This window comes from Pteropus vampyrus, unplaced genomic scaffold, assembly GCF_000151845.1.
Source record: "Pteropus vampyrus isolate Shadow unplaced genomic scaffold, Pvam_2.0 Scaffold1, whole genome shotgun sequence".
Taxonomy (NCBI): domain Eukaryota; kingdom Metazoa; phylum Chordata; class Mammalia; order Chiroptera; family Pteropodidae; genus Pteropus; species Pteropus vampyrus.
This window is the reverse complement of record NW_011888782.1, coordinates 19,717,829-19,735,681: the sequence shown is the minus strand read 5'-3', so window position 1 is coordinate 19,735,681 and position 17,853 is coordinate 19,717,829. Positions and strand designations below refer to the sequence as shown.

The window sequence follows — 17,853 nt, the reverse complement described above, 5'->3', positions numbered from 1 at the left end:
ACAAACCTTACTGGCTCTTATCCACTATTGGTTTCTCCTTATGTTTGCCTTTCCACAATTTGCTGCCCCTAGAAGCTCAATGTCCTTTTTCTTTGTTTGGCCACATCTCTAAAAATTTATCATTTTTTTTTAAGGTGCCATATAAGCCCAAATTCTAACCATCCCTTTGGGCTGTTCATCACTGAGTGTTCCCATGAGTGTGAGAGCTGCACTTGTAAATACATATGTTTATTTTTCTCTTTTAATTTGTCTTTTGTCAGTCTAATTTACAGAGCCCTGAGGGAGAACCTAAAATGGGTAGAGAAGCAAGATTTTTTTTTTCTCCCATACACTACCACTCCTAAACTGTAATGTGTTGAAGAAATAGATTAAAAATGGAATCTTCTTTTGACCCAGAGTCCTCTTCACAAAGGTAGTAGAGAGAGAGAGAGAAAAAAAAATCACTTTCATTATCATATAAGCAGAATGGGGATGAATAAATCAGCACAGGCAATCAGCTAAGTGATTGCAAAGTCAGAAATCTCATCTCTTTTTTCAGCCATTACATACATGTTTTCAAGATAAACGATAATGATTCTTCAAGTCAGGAGACTTGACAGCGCCTTTTGTTACATAAAGTTGTCCTAACCAGCATGGTATTTAGGGAGACTTTTGTGTTGGCTTTACTGGAGGAGAAAAAAACTTCTCAAATATTTATGACAGAGGATTGTTTTGCAAATTGGAGCAAGATGCCCACGGAAAGTAGGCTCTTCCCTCCCACAGGCATTGGAAGGCAGGAGTGCTACCTCCCGTGATGTTTGCATTTCAAAAAGATGGATCCCAGGTTTGTGAGGAAACATGCCTAAGTTTCAGGACTGGCAAGAGGCTTATTTAGCCATTATAAGGATATACGTACATTTAAAATGAATAGAAAGAGAAATTCTGAAGAAAAAAGGAGAGGAGGGGAGAAGTCTCTTCCCTTACTTTTAGCAGGGAGAATTAAACCTCTTTTGAAACATTTGTATATACCCTTACAAAAGTCACAAACTTTTCTCAGTCCTAATTAGTTCCCAGTCTGGAAGGCCTGTCTTAAACCACTTGATCCCAGACTCATACCTTGTAACTACCTGCCCCTGATCACCTGCTGAGATACTACTAAAAAGAGAACAAGGTGGCAGGCAGTCTCCCTTATTTGCTGTAAGTTTAGTTACAGTGGTTTTGCTCGCTCATTAGGTTATTTCGGTGGTCACTGGCACTTGCATTCTGCATAATCTGTCATCAAGTCCTTGTGAGTTCAGCTTCAAAGTATCTTTAATGTGTCTTTTCCTAGTCCCAGTCACTTGGGTGGGGCCCCTTAGGCCTTGCCTTGCATATCACCTCTGTTCCTTCAAGTCTAACATCTCCCTTATATGACGACCGAGGCAATTTTTTCTGAGATAAATCTCAGGCCTGTTTCTCGGGCCTCGGGATTCTCAGCACAAATCAAATACCTGTATCAGGCTTTTCCTTGTCGTCTCCCGTCTTTCACCGTAGCCCTCCCATCCACACCACTTCTTCCCATTCCTCTTCTGTGCTAAGCCTTCTGTCTTAGAGGCCTTTACCATTTGCACTAGTTGAAATATTGCCCTAGAGATTATTGTTAAGGAAAAAAATGATTTTGATGCTTGTTAAAATGGCGAGAAAGACTATTTAAGACTATTGCAGTAAGGGTATTGCAATAGGGGAGAGAGATCAGGTTCAAATTGAAATATGACGAGGAAAGTGGGGTTTTATGGCCAATGAACAGAAAGGGGTCAGTGGATGGAAAATTACTAAGAGGAGACATGAAGGCTGGAGGGATTCTTGCTAAACTGATTTAACAGGATTCATGCCAGAGAGAGGTCAAGAACTTATACATCAGAGGTGGGGTGGGGGGGGGGGCGCAGGGAGACAAGGGACTGGATCAGTCAGCAAGCGGGGTCAGACATCAAGAGGGAGGGATTCTTACTAAACTGACTTTTCAGGATCCTGGTGTAAACTGTGTTAGGCAAAAGGAAGACAGAATGAGGGTCAATGTCAAGGTCTGGTTGAAAAGACGGCTCAGAGGAGCCTGACTAAAGTCTGGTTAAGGAAAGAGTCCTTTTTACTATATAATATAACGGTAAAAAAGACAGTATAGATGCCACCATTGCAAAAATGGCTAATCGATTATGGCACTTTTCTCCCTGAGTCCAGACATGATTTTAGAATCCTTCTCAGTGGCATTATATGTTAATCTGTGTTTCAAGTAAGATCGAACCTATTTGCAAAGAGTGTGGACTCTGAGACCGGATTGCCTAAGTTCAAATTCAAACTTCACCACTAACTAGCTGTGTGGGTTTAGGCAAGTTAATTAGCCTCTCTGTCTTTTTGATTCCTCATTGGTAAAATAAAGATGGTACTAATACCTGTTTCCTCAGATTGTTGTTAGGATTGAGTGAGTTAATATATATAAAGTACTTAGAATAATGCCTGGTACACAGCAAATGCTGGACAACGATGGTGATGATGATGATGATGATGATGATAACAATGATGGAGTTAGAGAAGAAGAAACCAAGACAAAACCATTGGCAGAGACTGGCCTGACTGAGTCGGGGTTCCTTCCCTTGTCTCCCCATTCCCAGCCCACCTTGTTAAAAAGCATGGCTGAGCAGAGCTCAGGCAGTGAGAGAGAGGTGGTTCCTACGCTATGGGAGATTACAGGTGGGGACAGTTAATACGGTCAGGGATTGATACGTAGGCCTAAACACAGTGAAATAAAATGTCCACTGAGAGGTAGCAGAATATGCCACCTTAAAATACGCCACTTTGGCATAAGGATTATTTTGAGCTGAAGGCAACTGAGCAGAAGTAGATAAAAAAAAAAAAAAAAGCTCTCTGCCTTCCTCCTATTTGCCTAAAAGCAGGACCTAAATTTATAAAGGTGTCCTCCTTCTCTCTTTGCCAGAAAAGACAAAAATTAATCAACGGAGACAGCCCTAAACCCTATCAGCCCAGATAGGACCCCAAAGGAATCGACATAACAAACCTTACTGGCTCTTATCCACTATTAGTTTCTCCTTATGTTTGCCTTTCCACAATTTGCTGCCCCTAGAAGCTCAATGTCCTTTTTCTTTGGCCACATCTCTAAAAATTTATCATTTTTTTTTAAGGTGCCATATAAGCCCAAATTCTAACCATCCCTTTGGGCTGTTCATCACTGAGTGTTCCCATGAGTGTGAGAGCTGCACTTGTAAATACATATGTTTATTTTTCTCTTTTAATTTGTCTTTTGTCAGTCTAATTTACAGAGCCCTGAGGGAGAACCTAAAATGGGTAGAGAAGCAAGATTTTTTTTTCTCCCATACACTACCACTCCTAAACTGTAATGTGTTGAAGAAATAGATTAAAAATGGAATCTTCTTTTGACCCAGAGTCCTCTTCACAAAGGTAGTAGAGAGAGAGAGAGAAAAAAAAATCACTTTCATTATCATATAAGCAGAATGGGGATGAATAAATCAGCACAGGCAATCAGCTAAGTGATTGCAAAGTCAGAAATCTCATCTCCTTTTTCAGCCATTACATACATGTTTTCAAGATAAACGATAATGATTCTTCAAGTCAGGAGACTTGACAGCGCCTTTTGTTACATAAAGTTGTCCTAACCAGCATGGTATTTAGGGAGACTTTTGTGTTGGCTTTACTGGAGGAGAAAAAAACTTCTCAAATATTTATGACAGAGGATTGTTTTGCAAATTGGAGCAAGATGCCCACGGAAAGTAGGCTCTTCCCTCCCACAGGCATTGGAAGGCAGGAGTGCTACCTCCCGTGATGTTTGCATTTCAAAAAGATGGATCCCAGGTTTGTGAGGAAACATGCCTAAGTTTCAGGACTGGCAAGAGGCTTATTTAGCCATTATAAGGATATACGTACATTTAAAATGAACAGAAAGAGAAATTCTGAAGAAAAAAGGAGAGGAGGGGAGAAGTCTCTTCCCTTACTTTTAGCAGGGAGAATTAAACCTCTTTTGAAACATTTGTATATACCCTTACAAAAGTCACAAACTTTTCTCAGTCCTAATTAGTTCCCAGTCTGGAAGGCCTGTCTTAAACCACTTGATCCCAGACTCATACCTTGTAACTACCTGCCCCTGATCACCTGCTGAGATACTACTAAAAAGAGAACAAGGTGGCAGGCAGTCTCCCTTATTTGCTGTAAGTTTAGTTACAGTGGTTTTGCTCGCTCATTAGGTTATTTCGGTGGTCACTGGCACTTGCATTCTGCATAATCTGTCATCAAGTCCTTGTGAGTTCAGCTTCAAAGTATCTTTAATGTGTCTTTTCCTAGTCCCAGTCACTTGGGTGGGGCCCCTTAGGCCTTGCCTTGCATATCACCTCTGTTCCTTCAAGTCTAACATCTCCCTTATATGACGACCGAGGCAATTTTTTCTGAGATAAATCTCAGGCCTGTTTCTCGGGCCTCGGGATTCTCAGCACAAATCAAATACCTGTATCAGGCTTTTCCTTGTCGTCTCCCGTCTTTCACCGTAGCCCTCCCATCCACACCACTTCTTCCCATTCCTCTTCTGTGCTAAGCCTTCTGTCTTAGAGGCCTTTACCATTTGCACTAGTTGAAATATTGCCCTAGAGATTATTGTTAAGGAAAAAAATGATTTTGATGCTTGTTAAAATGGCGAGAAAGACTATTTAAGACTATTGCAGTAAGGGTATTGCAATAGGGGAGAGAGATCAGGTTCAAATTGAAATATGACGAGGAAAGTGGGGTTTTATGGCCAATGAACAGAAAGGGGTCAGTGGATGGAAAATTACTAAGAGGAGACATGAAGGCTGGAGGGATTCTTGCTAAACTGATTTAACAGGATTCATGCCAGAGAGAGGTCAAGAACTTATACATCAGAGGTGGGGTGGGGGGGGGGGCGCAGGGAGACAAGGGACTGGATCAGTCAGCAAGCGGGGTCAGACATCAAGAGGGAGGGATTCTTACTAAACTGACTTTTCAGGATCCTGGTGTAAACTGTGTTAGGCAAAAGGAAGACAGAATGAGGGTCAATGTCAAGGTCTGGTTGAAAAGACGGCTCAGAGGAGCCTGACTAAAGTCTGGTTAAGGAAAGAGTCCTTTTTACTATATAATATAACGGTAAAAAAGACAGTATAGATGCCACCATTGCAAAAATGGCTAATCGATTATGGCACTTTTCTCCCTGAGTCCAGACATGATTTTAGAATCCTTCTCAGTGGCATTATATGTTAATCTGTGTTTCAAGTAAGATCGAACCTATTTGCAAAGAGTGTGGACTCTGAGACCGGATTGCCTAAGTTCAAATTCAAACTTCACCACTAACTAGCTGTGTGGGTTTAGGCAAGTTAATTAGCCTCTCTGTCTTTTTGATTCCTCATTGGTAAAATAAAGATGGTACTAATACCTGTTTCCTCAGATTGTTGTTAGGATTGAGTGAGTTAATATATATAAAGTACTTAGAATAATGCCTGGTACACAGCAAATGCTGGACAACGATGGTGATGATGATGATGATGATGATGATAACAATGATGGAGTTAGAGAAGAAGAAACCAAGACAAAACCATTGGCAGAGACTGGCCTGACTGAGTCGGGGTTCCTTCCCTTGTCTCCCCATTCCCAGCCCACCTTGTTAAAAAGCATGGCTGAGCAGAGCTCAGGCAGTGAGAGAGAGGTGGTTCCTACGCTATGGGAGATTACAGGTGGGGACAGTTAATACGGTCAGGGATTGATACGTAGGCCTAAACACAGTGAAATAAAATCATTAAACTATATCGGGAAGAGACACCAAGAAAGGATTCTGCTGTTTCCTCAGGCTCGATCTCTTCCCCTTCCAGGAGCCATCTTTTAAGACTGATGTCTCTTGCTTCAATGTAGTTATTTGTCATTTAATAATAAAAGTGCATCTCGTTTCCTCATTCCCTGGTCCTGTGGACTCCCAGGTGCCATATTGGTCTCTCGGCACCTGGGCATGCAGGCCTGCCCTGCCCCTATCTGCTCAGGGTCTGCCTGTTACTCCCCCAAGCCTCGAGCTCCCTGAAGGTGTCCACAGCATGAGGAGACAATGGTTGGCCAGCATGGTCCTGAGTTCCTCAAGGCAGAAAGCAGAATCCCAGCCTGATCCAGACAGACCCCTCTATGAAACACTGCAGGTGATGTAGGAACAGTCTGCTGCCATGTTCCTCTATGGATTTCCCAGGGTTTAATTTGTAAACTATTGTCTGGGTCTGTGTAGGAGCCATCTCCTTCTCCTCTGTGGGCAGCTCCCTGAATCCCCTGGGTCAGGGGTCGGGTGTGGCTTTTGTTCTTCTCTTTCTTTGAACTTTGCTCTTTTAGGGGCAGTAAATTTGGAAAGGTAAATAGATGGGGGAAACTAATAGAAGATAAGGGTTATTTAGTAAGATCTATTATATAGAGTCGTGTCCCTGTCTTCTCTGTGGGTAAGAGTTGGTGACTGCGAGTCTAAGACTCATCCTGCCCTTCCTGGTAGGGGAGGAGGAGACTCATTGACAAAGGGAAATTTATACCTTGTCTTGAGGCAGGTGGGGGAGAGTGGAGAGGTTTTTTGTGTGTCTGTTCTCTCCCATTTACCTTCAGCTCCAAATAATCCTTATGCCAAAGTGGCATATTTTAGGGTAGCATATTCTGATCACCTTCAACAGTACGTTATGTCTTACAAGATTATCTAATTAGTTTTACTTATGTAAAGAAACAGGGTTATCTATTTTAAACATATGATACAGAGAAGCGAACATATCGTAAGAGGACAACTCAGTGAATTTCTGCAAACTGAGCCTGTTCACATACCCAGCACCCAGATCAAGAGTCAGAATATGACCAGACCCCAGAAGCACTCCTACACCTCCTGCTAGCCACAGCTCCTGCAATGATAACTACAACTACTCTGACTTCTAACTTCCTATGTTAGTTTTGCTGGTTTATATCTTACATAAATAAAATCGGACAGCGTGTGCTCTTTTGCGTTTGGCTTCTTTTGCTTAATAACCTGCTTGCGAGATTCACACATACTGTTATTTGTGGTTGTAAATCACTCATTTTCATTAATATGTACTTAATTATGTGAATATATCACTATCTATTTAAACCATCCTATTACTGGTGGGCATTTAGGTAGGTTTCAGCTTGTGGGTTATTATGAATAGTACGGCTTTAAGACAATTTTCTACATATGTTTTAGTGAACATATATACATATTTCTGTTAGGTATACACCTAGGAGCAGAGGTGGTGCCTCATGGGGTTTGCATATGCTCATTTTCATTTTTAGTAGATACCGCCAAGTGGTTTTCCAAAATGGTTGAATTGGTATTGATTGTTCTTCAATTTTTAAAATTGTGGTAAAATACACATAAAATTTACTGCCTTAACTATTTTAAGTGTACAGTTCAGCGACGTTAAATATAGCCATAATGTGGTGCAACCATCACCCCCACCCATCCCCATGTCTTTTCATCTTGTAAAACTGAAACTCTATACCCATTAAACAATAACTCCCCAATCCCTCCTTCCTGTAATTGACTTTTATGTTATATTTCTGAAAACTGTGATGAACTCTGTTATTTATTCTAATAGTCGATTCTGTTAAGTTTTTGTGCATGAAACTTTTACTTTCATTGAAAAATTTTTAGACCAGAGTGTAGGAACACTTTCGTGTTTCTATAGGATTCGGTGTGTTTGTTATATAATTTTGATAAGAATTACCTCACTTTTCAGAAATCATACTTTAGATGTGTGTGAAGAAATAAGTCACCCTAAGATATCCTTGCCTTAGTCTCGAAACGTTCAAGTTCTCTGCCGTTTTTCAAGTTTTTGTTTGTTTTCTGATTTCCATAATGCTGCTGCTTTCCTTGTAGCTGGTACAAAGGGCTTGTAGTGGGGAGGGAAATTGGTACTTATTAAATGCCAACGCAGGGAGAGGCACCATACAGGTACAGTATCAGGTGCTGGGTATACTAAACAAACATGTCTCATATTTTTCACTTCCTATGGCTAATTTAGTTATGCAGCAGAGCTTATTCTTTTCTTTATCAGTCCCTTGTGGGTAAAAGAATGTCTGAAGTCCAGTGTCACCAGTTCCATAATAATAAACAAAATCCTTCTTATAAGAAACTGATCTTCAGAAGAGACACACAGCCTTTCCTCTGCTACCTCACAGCTCTTCCCTCTTCCTTTCTTTAAAGTCTGGCTTATTGAAGTGTAATTTATATGTGGTAAAGTTCACCCTTTTAAGGTGTATAGATTCTATGAGTTTTGACAAATGCATTAAATTGTATAACCACCACCCCAATTAAGATACAGAATATTTCCATTATCCCCAAAAGTTCCCTTCATCCCGCTTCGTAGTCAACTTCTTTCCTCCATTCCTATCCTTTATTTGACTTCTGTTCCTACAGTTTCTCCTTCTCCAGAATGTCATTGAAATGAAATCATAAACTTGTGGTTTTTGTGTACGACTTCTTTCATTTAGCATAACGCATTTGAGAATCATCCATGTTGTCGCATATATATAGTAATTCTCTCCATTGAAGCATTATTCCAACATGTAACCACAGTTAATTTATCCGTTCACCAGTTGATGGACATTTGGGGTGTTTCCAGTTCGAGGCCTGGAAACTGTTATAAACATTTATAAAACTGTCATAAACATTCAAGTACAGGGCTTTTTGTTTTCTCTTAGTGAAACACCTAAGAGCGAGATGGCCAGATCATATAGAAAGTGTATGTTTAACAGTTACAAACTGACTACCATTTTGGACTCTCACCAGCAATGGATGAAAGCTCTAGTTGTTCTGCATCCTTACCAGCATTTGATATTGTCAGTGTTTAAAAACTATTTTAACCACGTTCGTAGGTGTGCCTGCCTCACCTTTCTATTCCTCCCGATAATGTTGGTCTCTGATCCTTTTGGAGTGGGGAAGGGGAAGAGAGGACAGAGAGGTACTGGGGCCACTGCAAGATGTCTTTGCAGCTCTGGAAGTGGCAGTCTTTAAGACAATGACTCTTTTTCTTGCAGGTGCTTTTGGGATAAAGCTCCCATCTCTGGGTGAACATGCAGTTCTCTCTAACCAGATAAAGGCTAACTCTTAGTTTCTCAAGATCAATTAATCTTGAGAAACTAAGAGTTAGTTCAAGCCCCAGCATGGTGTTAGACAATGAAGCCTCCCCAGTGCTGAATTCTGATTGTCTTTCTAGATTGGCCTCCTAGAGAGTGTGCCTAAAGCAACCCACTGACTGGCTCTTTCTTGTGCATTTCCCAAACACGGCCCATGGGAGTACTTCCAAGTCCTTTGCCCAGACAAGCTTTGGGAGTGTAGGATAATTCCACTACAGTATAATCTCTCCTTTATGCACTTCATCGGGCCTATCTCTTGCCCTCTCGATTTCCCCCATGGGAATCAGATAAGGGTCCACTATGTCTCCCTAATTGTAGGGTAATTAGCTTTCGGAAGCCCTTCTTTCTTTTCTTGAAGCAAAGTGAAAAGTAGTACCCACCTTTACCTTCCTCCAGGAGAGAGGCATGAGTCTCAAAACCATCCTCTTTTAAGACATATGCTGCAATCATACTGTTTATAAGTTGATGTGTGAGGAATTCCAAGGGTCATGTAATCCCTTTTGGGACATCTACTTTGAAAGTCCTGCAGGGTATTCTGTCCTTCAATTTAATATGATGTCTGATATTTATAACTTTGAGATCTCATTCCCACCTTCCATTTTAACATTCTGCGATATAACTTCTATTAATCCTAAAAGCAAACTTATAATGAAGGCATTATCATCTCCATTTGATGAAGATGTTGAGGATAGGAGGTTAGGAAGTTAAGTATTTTTCCAAGGCTACCCAGCTGTTGAGACCAGCAGTGGGATTCAAGCCCAGGTCTGTCTGACTCCCGATTCTGTGTTAATTCTATGATACCATAAAAAACAAATGTCACAAGTTGAACTCTCTGGAAGCAGATGTTGAGACAGAGTGTGTGGGGTTCAAGATGTCTATTAGGATTCAAAATCTGTGAAGGGAAGGGAGAGGAAACAAGATTGGGCAGAGAGAGAGAGAAGCTGATATGTAGTGCCCAACGAGGTCTTGGCCACCCTGACGGAGTGTTCTGGAGTGAGTATTAGACATGAGATCTGTCTTGAGGTGGACTGAAAAGACTGGGCCCGAATGTCCCCACCTCAGTCTTAGATGTGGGCTGCCCCAGGAAGGGTATGGTCTCAGCTGAGGTGGCTTTCTGCCTCTGACCCTGAAAGAAATGATGATGGAGCAACATGTCCTCCCTTGGTGGGGCCTCTGGGTTGCTCACCTCTATGTCTGAAGCACTAAGAAGACCTAGAATTTCTCCTTGAGGTAACTGCCCCCTTCCCAGTGAGAAACATCCCTGGTTTTGGGGTAGGACAGAGGGCAGAGGTACTTCTGTAAAGGTCATCAGCTGGGAGAGGTGCCCAAGAAGGGCTCATTCGGAGGAGCCAGTAGTGGGCCCTGCGGCAGGGGCTGTGGTGCCTGAGGAAAGGGCAGCCTCTGCTGAAGGAGAAGAGGAAATAGGACTCAGGTGGGTGGGGGCTGGGTCAAGAAGGGGCTTCAAGTTGGAAGGGAGTAGGACTGCAGACCCCAGACTGAGCAAGAAGCCTCCAGCATTTGGTTGTGCTAAACCCACTAAGGGAGCGGCCTGCTTTATTGAGTGACATGTGAAGAAGGAGCAAATGTTGGCTTGAGCAGGATGTGAGAAAGAGCATTTGAGACAGAAGGTACAGCATGGGCAAAGACCCTGAGGTGTAGAAGGACCTGACGGAGTCTTAGAATGAGGCCAAAGTTCAGATCACATCGAAATGGGCATATATAGGAGAAAAGGCCAGAGAGGAACATGGGGGCGTGGGGGTGGAAAAGGAGGTGGTGAGGGGGGCGTGGCAAACCATGCAGAGGCTGTAGGCTGTGAGGAACTTTGCATTTTATTCTAACAGCAAGGGAAGCCATTCGAGGATCTGAAGCAGGGGAGAGCCATAGAAGAAAAGTTCAGGAATGTGCAAAACATGGACCTCAGCTTCCTTGAACAAAGGACATGTTTTTGCTGAATTCTGAAAGGTGAGTAGGAGTTAGACAGATGGGGTAGAGTAGGCATGTGAGGAGGTTTTAGGCCAAGGGTTGGCAAAGTTTCTCTATAAAGGGCCAGATAGTAAATATTTTCAATTTTGTGGGCCATACAGTCTCCGTTGTTGTAGTACTACCAAAACTACTATAGACAATATATAAATGAATGGGCATGGATGCGTTCTAATAAAACTTTATTTACAAAAACACGTGGCAGGCAGGATTAGCCTGTGGGCTGCCCATAGTTTGCCAACTGCTGTTCTAGGCCAAGGGAACAGCAGGTGCAAAGCCACTAAAGTGGGAAGAAATGCGGTATAATCAAGGAACTGATTCAAGGTCACTGTGGCTGGAGTTGCAAAGGACTGAGTGATTCATAAAAAGAATGGAGAAGTGGGCAAGTGCTGGATAATTTATGATTTTTGTAGCCCATGTCAAGGATTTGGGATTTTCTCTTATTGCAAAGTCATTGAGTAATTTAAATAATTTTTATTTAACTATAAACACACATGGAAAAGTGCACATAAGTATATAGCTTGCCGAAGTTTTCACAAACTGAATATCCATATAATCAGCACCCAGATGAGAAAACAGAATGTTACCAAAAACTGAAAAAGACTCCCCTCGCACCTGCCTCGACTCTGCACCTCTCCTTCCAAAAGTAAGCATTATCTTGACTTTCAACAACATGTATGTTTGCCTGGTTTTGTACATTACATAAATGGAGTTATACAGTATGTATTCTGGTATCTGGCTTCTTTCCCTCAGAATATTGTCTATGAGATTCATCTGTTTTTGTACATGGAGATTGTTCATTCTCATTACATGAATATATTACAATTGGTTTATCTGTTATAATGTGGATGAGCATTTGGAAAATTTCTAGTTCTTGGCTGCTATGAATTGTGCTGTGAAGAAAGTTTGTGAATGTCTAGATAAATATGTATTTCCATTGGCTATATATACACCATGGTATAATTGCAGGGTCAGAGCATGGGTGTATGGTCAAGGTCAGCTATAGTAGATACTGTAATACTGTTTTCCAAAGTGGTGCCATCATTTTACATTTTCCCTAGCAAAGTGTGAGCGTTTTCGTCTCCCCACATACTCAACTGTACTTGGTAATTTGCACTTTTTAAATTTTAGCTATTCTGGTTGTTTTGTAATGGCATCTCATTGTTTTTCATTTGCATTTTTTTTGAATGAGTAAACAGGGGAGCATCTTCAAATGTTTATCAGCCATCGAAGACTTTTATGCCAGAGCATGGCACAACCATATTTGCATTCTAAGAAATCCTCTCCAGCTTCTGGTGTGGAATAAATAGGTGGGTGAAGAGCAAGATTCTAAGTAGGGATTCGAGTTAGGAGATTATGGCAGCGGTCTAGGCAGGGTGCAATAAAAGCTTGGTCTAAGGTAGTTGAGATGTAGATGGATTTGAGAGCCATTTTGGAGGTAAAATTGACAGGACCTGGCAATGAAGTAGATACAGGATCTGAGAGAAGGAGGCATAAAAATTATAGCTTTAAAAATTCTGGTGAACCCACCATCCCTTTCTATTCTGTATTTGGGTTGTTATCATTATATACAGTTTCTTTAAGTTTTTTTTTGTTTGTTTCTTTCCAAAGAGTGAAGAAGAAAATTTTAATTGGCAAGAAGAAACACACTTTTCAATTGTGTGTTTCAAAAAGAAACACAATTCAATTACATATGGTAATTGAATATGACCTTTTTATTATTCATTTTTTATTTGACTTTTCTTTCTTATTCTCTAGGGTTTCCAAATGTTTTATTTGCAGATGACTCAGAAACGAAACAATGCAAAGACCTAGCTAAGTATTACATTGCTGGTGACAGAATTCTCAGCAATGCAGAGACCTTTAGAGACTGCTTGCCTGGCTGGTGGGATAAAGTGTTTCAGAAGATGTTCTAATGACCTGCTCTTTCTATGGCTTATCTTCATTTGGATTTCGGAAAGGATTCAAATCCTGTGGGAATCCAAAGGATTACCCAGGATCTTAAGTGCATTCACGCTTAGACGGTCCTGCCCCAAAGCTGCCAAGTCTGAGAGCGCTTCCTGCAGCCTGGGGAGCAGTGAGGGATGCATGGCAGACGAGGGAGGAGAGAGGCTGGCAGCCTGATTCCTGGCAGAAGCTGGAACAAGCTACGGCCATCTGCGGCCACCATTTTCTTTCATATTTTTTATTCTTTTGGGTAAGCCAAAAATGACCATCTCCTTTGAAGGCATAAAGACTGATCTTAGCTAGGGCACTCGAGCTATCCCTATCCCTAGCTTTCAACAAGGGAAGTATGCTCCTAAGTGACCTGAGACCTCCATCCCAAGACCGGTATGGCAGATGCCAATCATTACGTGGTGTCCTGTCCACAGAATCCATATTGGAATGGAAGATGTGGCATGGCAGCTCCGTCTATGAATTCTTTCCTGGAGTCTCTCTCCTGGGGAGAGCATCTTCTTCCCCTGACCTGGCTGTCTAGAGCACTCCAGCCTAACCGACCTCATCAGGCTCATGCAAGCTGGGCAAAAGAAGGACCCTTGGGAGTGTCATTAGCTGTTCCCTGAAATGTTCCTGAGTCATGTGGAATGTTCCATGGTTTAGGTCTCACAGGATTCCTTGGTGTCTATTAACAGAGCAGCAGCATTTTTATGTCTCTGGGACACATTTTTTCCCAGTGAGCTGGTTTCTTATGGGCAATTCCCATGATGCTATGACATCTATCTCTAACGCCGGCAAAGATGGGCTTGTTTATTGAAATGGGAATATTACAATGAGCTCCCACACTTGCACTCTTGAGTTTCTCTCAGAATTTCCTGTTTGATTCAGATGTTTTCCTCTAAGAATTTTCCAAATGTAAAGAGAGCCAAATTTCACCTGGTGACATTTGTTTTCTATCTAATCAATATCCTCCAGCTGAGGGCTTAAGTTGTGTTTCTTGAAACCTCGAATTCCCATTCAGCTTTTCACAGCCATTGTGAGTCTAGGTAAGAGGGAAGAAAGATGGAGATGGGATACCGACACGTGTGGGGAACGATGTTCCTTCTGAGTACAAATTCTTGATAATCAAGAAATTTCAAAGTCACGATATGGTCTTCAGAGGTAGTTAAAGCTGGACTGGAATGTCTGCATGTGTGATATCAGGTAAGTTACTTAGACATCGTGTAAAATGCAATGAAGAGTATCTATTTCATATCTAACTCATAGTTTTTCAAGGAGTGAAGCCTCCAGCATAATGTCTAGCAGACACTTGGTAAATATTGATTTCTTTTATCTTTCTATATCTACGATTACTTCCCTAGGGCAGAATCTTAGAAAGGAAATTACTGAGAAAAAGCATGCAAATATTTTTTATAGAATCTCAAAGCTAATTACTTTTCAAAAATCATACCGTGATAAAAGCAATGTTTGTGAGTGTCCATCTCGCCACATGTTTGCCAACACTGAGCAAAAAGATCCTGTCAGCTGTTCCATTGTTTTATTCTCACCGCTTTGATAGCAACTGCAGTTGAATATTTTCTCATATCTTTTTAACACTCAAGAGACTTCTGGGTTACTTTGCCTTTTGTATACTGGGACACTTTATCTTCTAGATACTGGGACTTACATAATACTTAATCTTCCATAAGCTCTCATTTCAAAATGTTGTTACCAAAACAGTCTCATTGTGCTCATTGTTTAACATGAATATGTTATCAATGTGAATATGTAAAATAAATCTTCATGAAGAAAATTCGACTGTTGTTGGTCTTATACATTAAGGTTTCATGGAGGATTTTAGTTGAAAAGAGGGTTCTGCTAAAACACACACACACACACACACACACACAAATCAGTTTGGAAATCGCTATCATATGTAAGAGGCTCCTCTCCTACATCTTGGTACCCTCACCAAACTTCTCATATGAAAGTGATAAGAAAGTTCTGATGCTGTCTGCCTGGCCCGGAGCAGGCCCTCTTTAGTCACAGCCCATAAAGCTGCTTCCACTCCTTGACTCGGAGTGAGGCAGGGTGACTGGAGGGTCTTTTTCTTCAACATGAGATCCACAGATCAGCAGCCTGGGCATCGCATTGCCTATGAGTTAGAAATGCAGAATCTCAGACCCCACCACATACCTGACAAATCAAAATCTCTGATTTTTAAAGTTCAAGAATCACTGATATAGGGGAAGAAATACAGTCTTTGCAGTCAAAAGCCTTGACCTTGACTTCCAGACTCATAATGATTTAGCGGAATAATCTTGAGTAAGTCACTTAACCTCTTGGAGTGTCTGATTATTTTTCTAACATGAGGATGGTAGCATCTCTGCCTTACAAGCTTGTTATTGGGGATGAAATGAGCTAAGATGTGGGAACATGCTCTGTGAGGTACTCAAATGAGAATCATGGCTGAGAATGGCCTTGCTTCTGAGTCATTACAACTGAGCTATGAAATCTGGTGAATTAACTGAAAACTCTTCAGCTTTAAAAGAAATTTCTTGCTCCACATTTTGCATTCCAGTACCATTTCTATTTCCCCGAGTTCCTTTTCTTGAGGTCTGGGAATTGCATGTAGAAATCTATAGACAGATCCCTTTAGGGTCTCTAAGCTGAGTATGAACTTGAACCTGATTCTTTTATTGTTTTCTGCATTTAGATTGGAAATTGGACTGTTGATAGGTCAAGAGTAGACTCACAAAACAAACATGTAGTTTCTCGTGAACAGTTTCCTTAAATCTATGCTCACGGTAAAGTGAGTATAAATCAGGTAAGCAATATTTCCATACATAATAAAGGAAAATGGAAAATATACTCTGATTTAAAAGCAAGCTTTACATACTCACTTATTTGTAGCAAAAACGTCAGCCAAACAGTGGGATCCAATGATGTGTTCTTACTGTGAAAACCAGTTATTGAGACAGGTTAAACATATTTCATGGTTTCTAACCTTTACTACATTCTCACTGGTAATTATTGTTTAGAGTCTACATTTTAGATGGTTGTTTAGCATTGACTTTGTATGGGAATGGTTTAAGTGTTTTCCATCAGTCTTTTTATTACACTTTTTTCGTTCATCTCTCGTTGCTGGATTTATCACCGTGTGGCTTCTTGGAGAGTCACTTCATCTGATTCATTTTTAGAATGGCCATAACAATTTCCACACATTGGTTGTGGTGAGGAATAAATAAGACAATTCATGTAAAGCTAGCCACGCCGAGCTTAGTACATTATAGATGCTCTATTAGCGAGGTTCTAAGAACCAAGGTGACACCTTCTTAAAGTTCAAGGTGTAGGAGGTGTCATTTTTTTGGGAACCAAGTCTTCTGTCACTGTGTATCATTTGCTTCCTTTTTTTTTTTCCCCAGAGAAGACATTCTCTAGATTGTTTTCATTACCAGAAATTTCCATTTGCACTATCCAAGTTCTGTTTTCCTAAAGACCGAGATAAATACTGTCTGTTCCTGCGAGACATTTAATCGATGATAACCTTGTTCTGCAGCAGAGATCTCTAAGCAATGAGGCACAAGGTTCTGTAGATGTGAAGGAGTCAAATGAATCCCACCCATTCTGTTAAACAAAAGTTATCGTGTTGCCAAGTGCTGTGGAATTATATAATTATCAGTTTTGCTTTGTTAGATAATTATGCTTTTTAAATGCATTCCTGAAAATAGCTTAAAAAAAAATCTACATTTCTACCTTCTCTGAAACTTAGGGATAATTTGAAGGATAATTTTGTCCAATTTTCTTGTTGCTAAAATGCTGCAAGAAACGTGATTAAAAGTGAACCAGAACAAAGTTAGGGCATTTTTTTTTTTTTCATCCTTATTCTCTTCTCTGACACAGAAAAGGCTGTTTCATTTCCCTGGGTCTCATGTTCTCCGCCCACTCTCAGTGTAAGTGGGATGGTCTAAAGATTCATGGAACACTTGCAAAATTCTTGAAATTTCAAACCAAGAAGGTTCTGTGCAAGTGTAAAAGACAAAGACAAGGACTATACACAAAAGATAATGGATATCCAGACCCAGCCGTGACTGCCTTGCTTTCGTGTTGCCAAAGTAGCTGTGTCGCTGTCGTTTTTTGTTTCTAACGTGCTTATTTGGAAATTTATTCTTTTTCAATTTAGACCACTCATGAGGGTTTAGATCGCACCATTTACCAAATGTAGTTTCAAAAAACCCTCACAATTTTCAAATATTACAAAGCATGACATTAAAATGTCAGGACTAACAACAGTAGTTACAGATCATATAGAAGAGTTTTTTTTTTTTTTTTTTTTTTTCCTACTAGGGTTTCTATATGTGCTAGCTTGAACAATAGGTCAGGCTCACTCTCCCTCTAGCTGTTTTCTTGTCTAACTCCTTATTTCTGCTAAATCACAATTGTAGGCACTCAGGAGATCAGCATGTGTTTGATAGCTCTGTTGGTTTAGATATAAGAATTGGACTGTCACCCAGAAATTATGGAGAAATTTCTTACTGAACACTTGAAGTCTATTAGGCTGACAGTTCTACTGCACTTAGAGCCCCAGGAGGTGAATGTTTGAACTTGGAAGAGAATGCTACCTGCATTCCTGTTCTGCACTAGGTTGACTTGGCCCAGGAAAGAATTTCTTCATGGTCTGGTGCACTGTTTGAATGTGGCTTTTAAACATGCTCAATAATATGACATTGACTTATTTCTCTGATGCAGAAAGAAAACAAAGTGTTGGGGAAAAATCTGACCCAATGATAGGGTCATTTGTACTAC

The 17,853-nt window shown here is 40.8% G+C and overlaps 1 long non-coding RNA gene across 1 annotated transcript; it reads left to right on the top strand.

Annotated features, from left to right (window-relative positions):
• Nucleotides 1-12,093: 12,093 nt before the first annotated feature.
• Nucleotides 12,094-14,860, top strand: LOC111744946. The gene is made up of 2 exons (XR_002782400.1): nucleotides 12,094-12,440; nucleotides 12,889-14,860. It is a non-coding gene; the product is annotated as an uncharacterized LOC111744946 (long non-coding RNA).
• The last annotated feature ends 2,993 nt before the right edge of the window (nucleotides 14,861-17,853 follow it).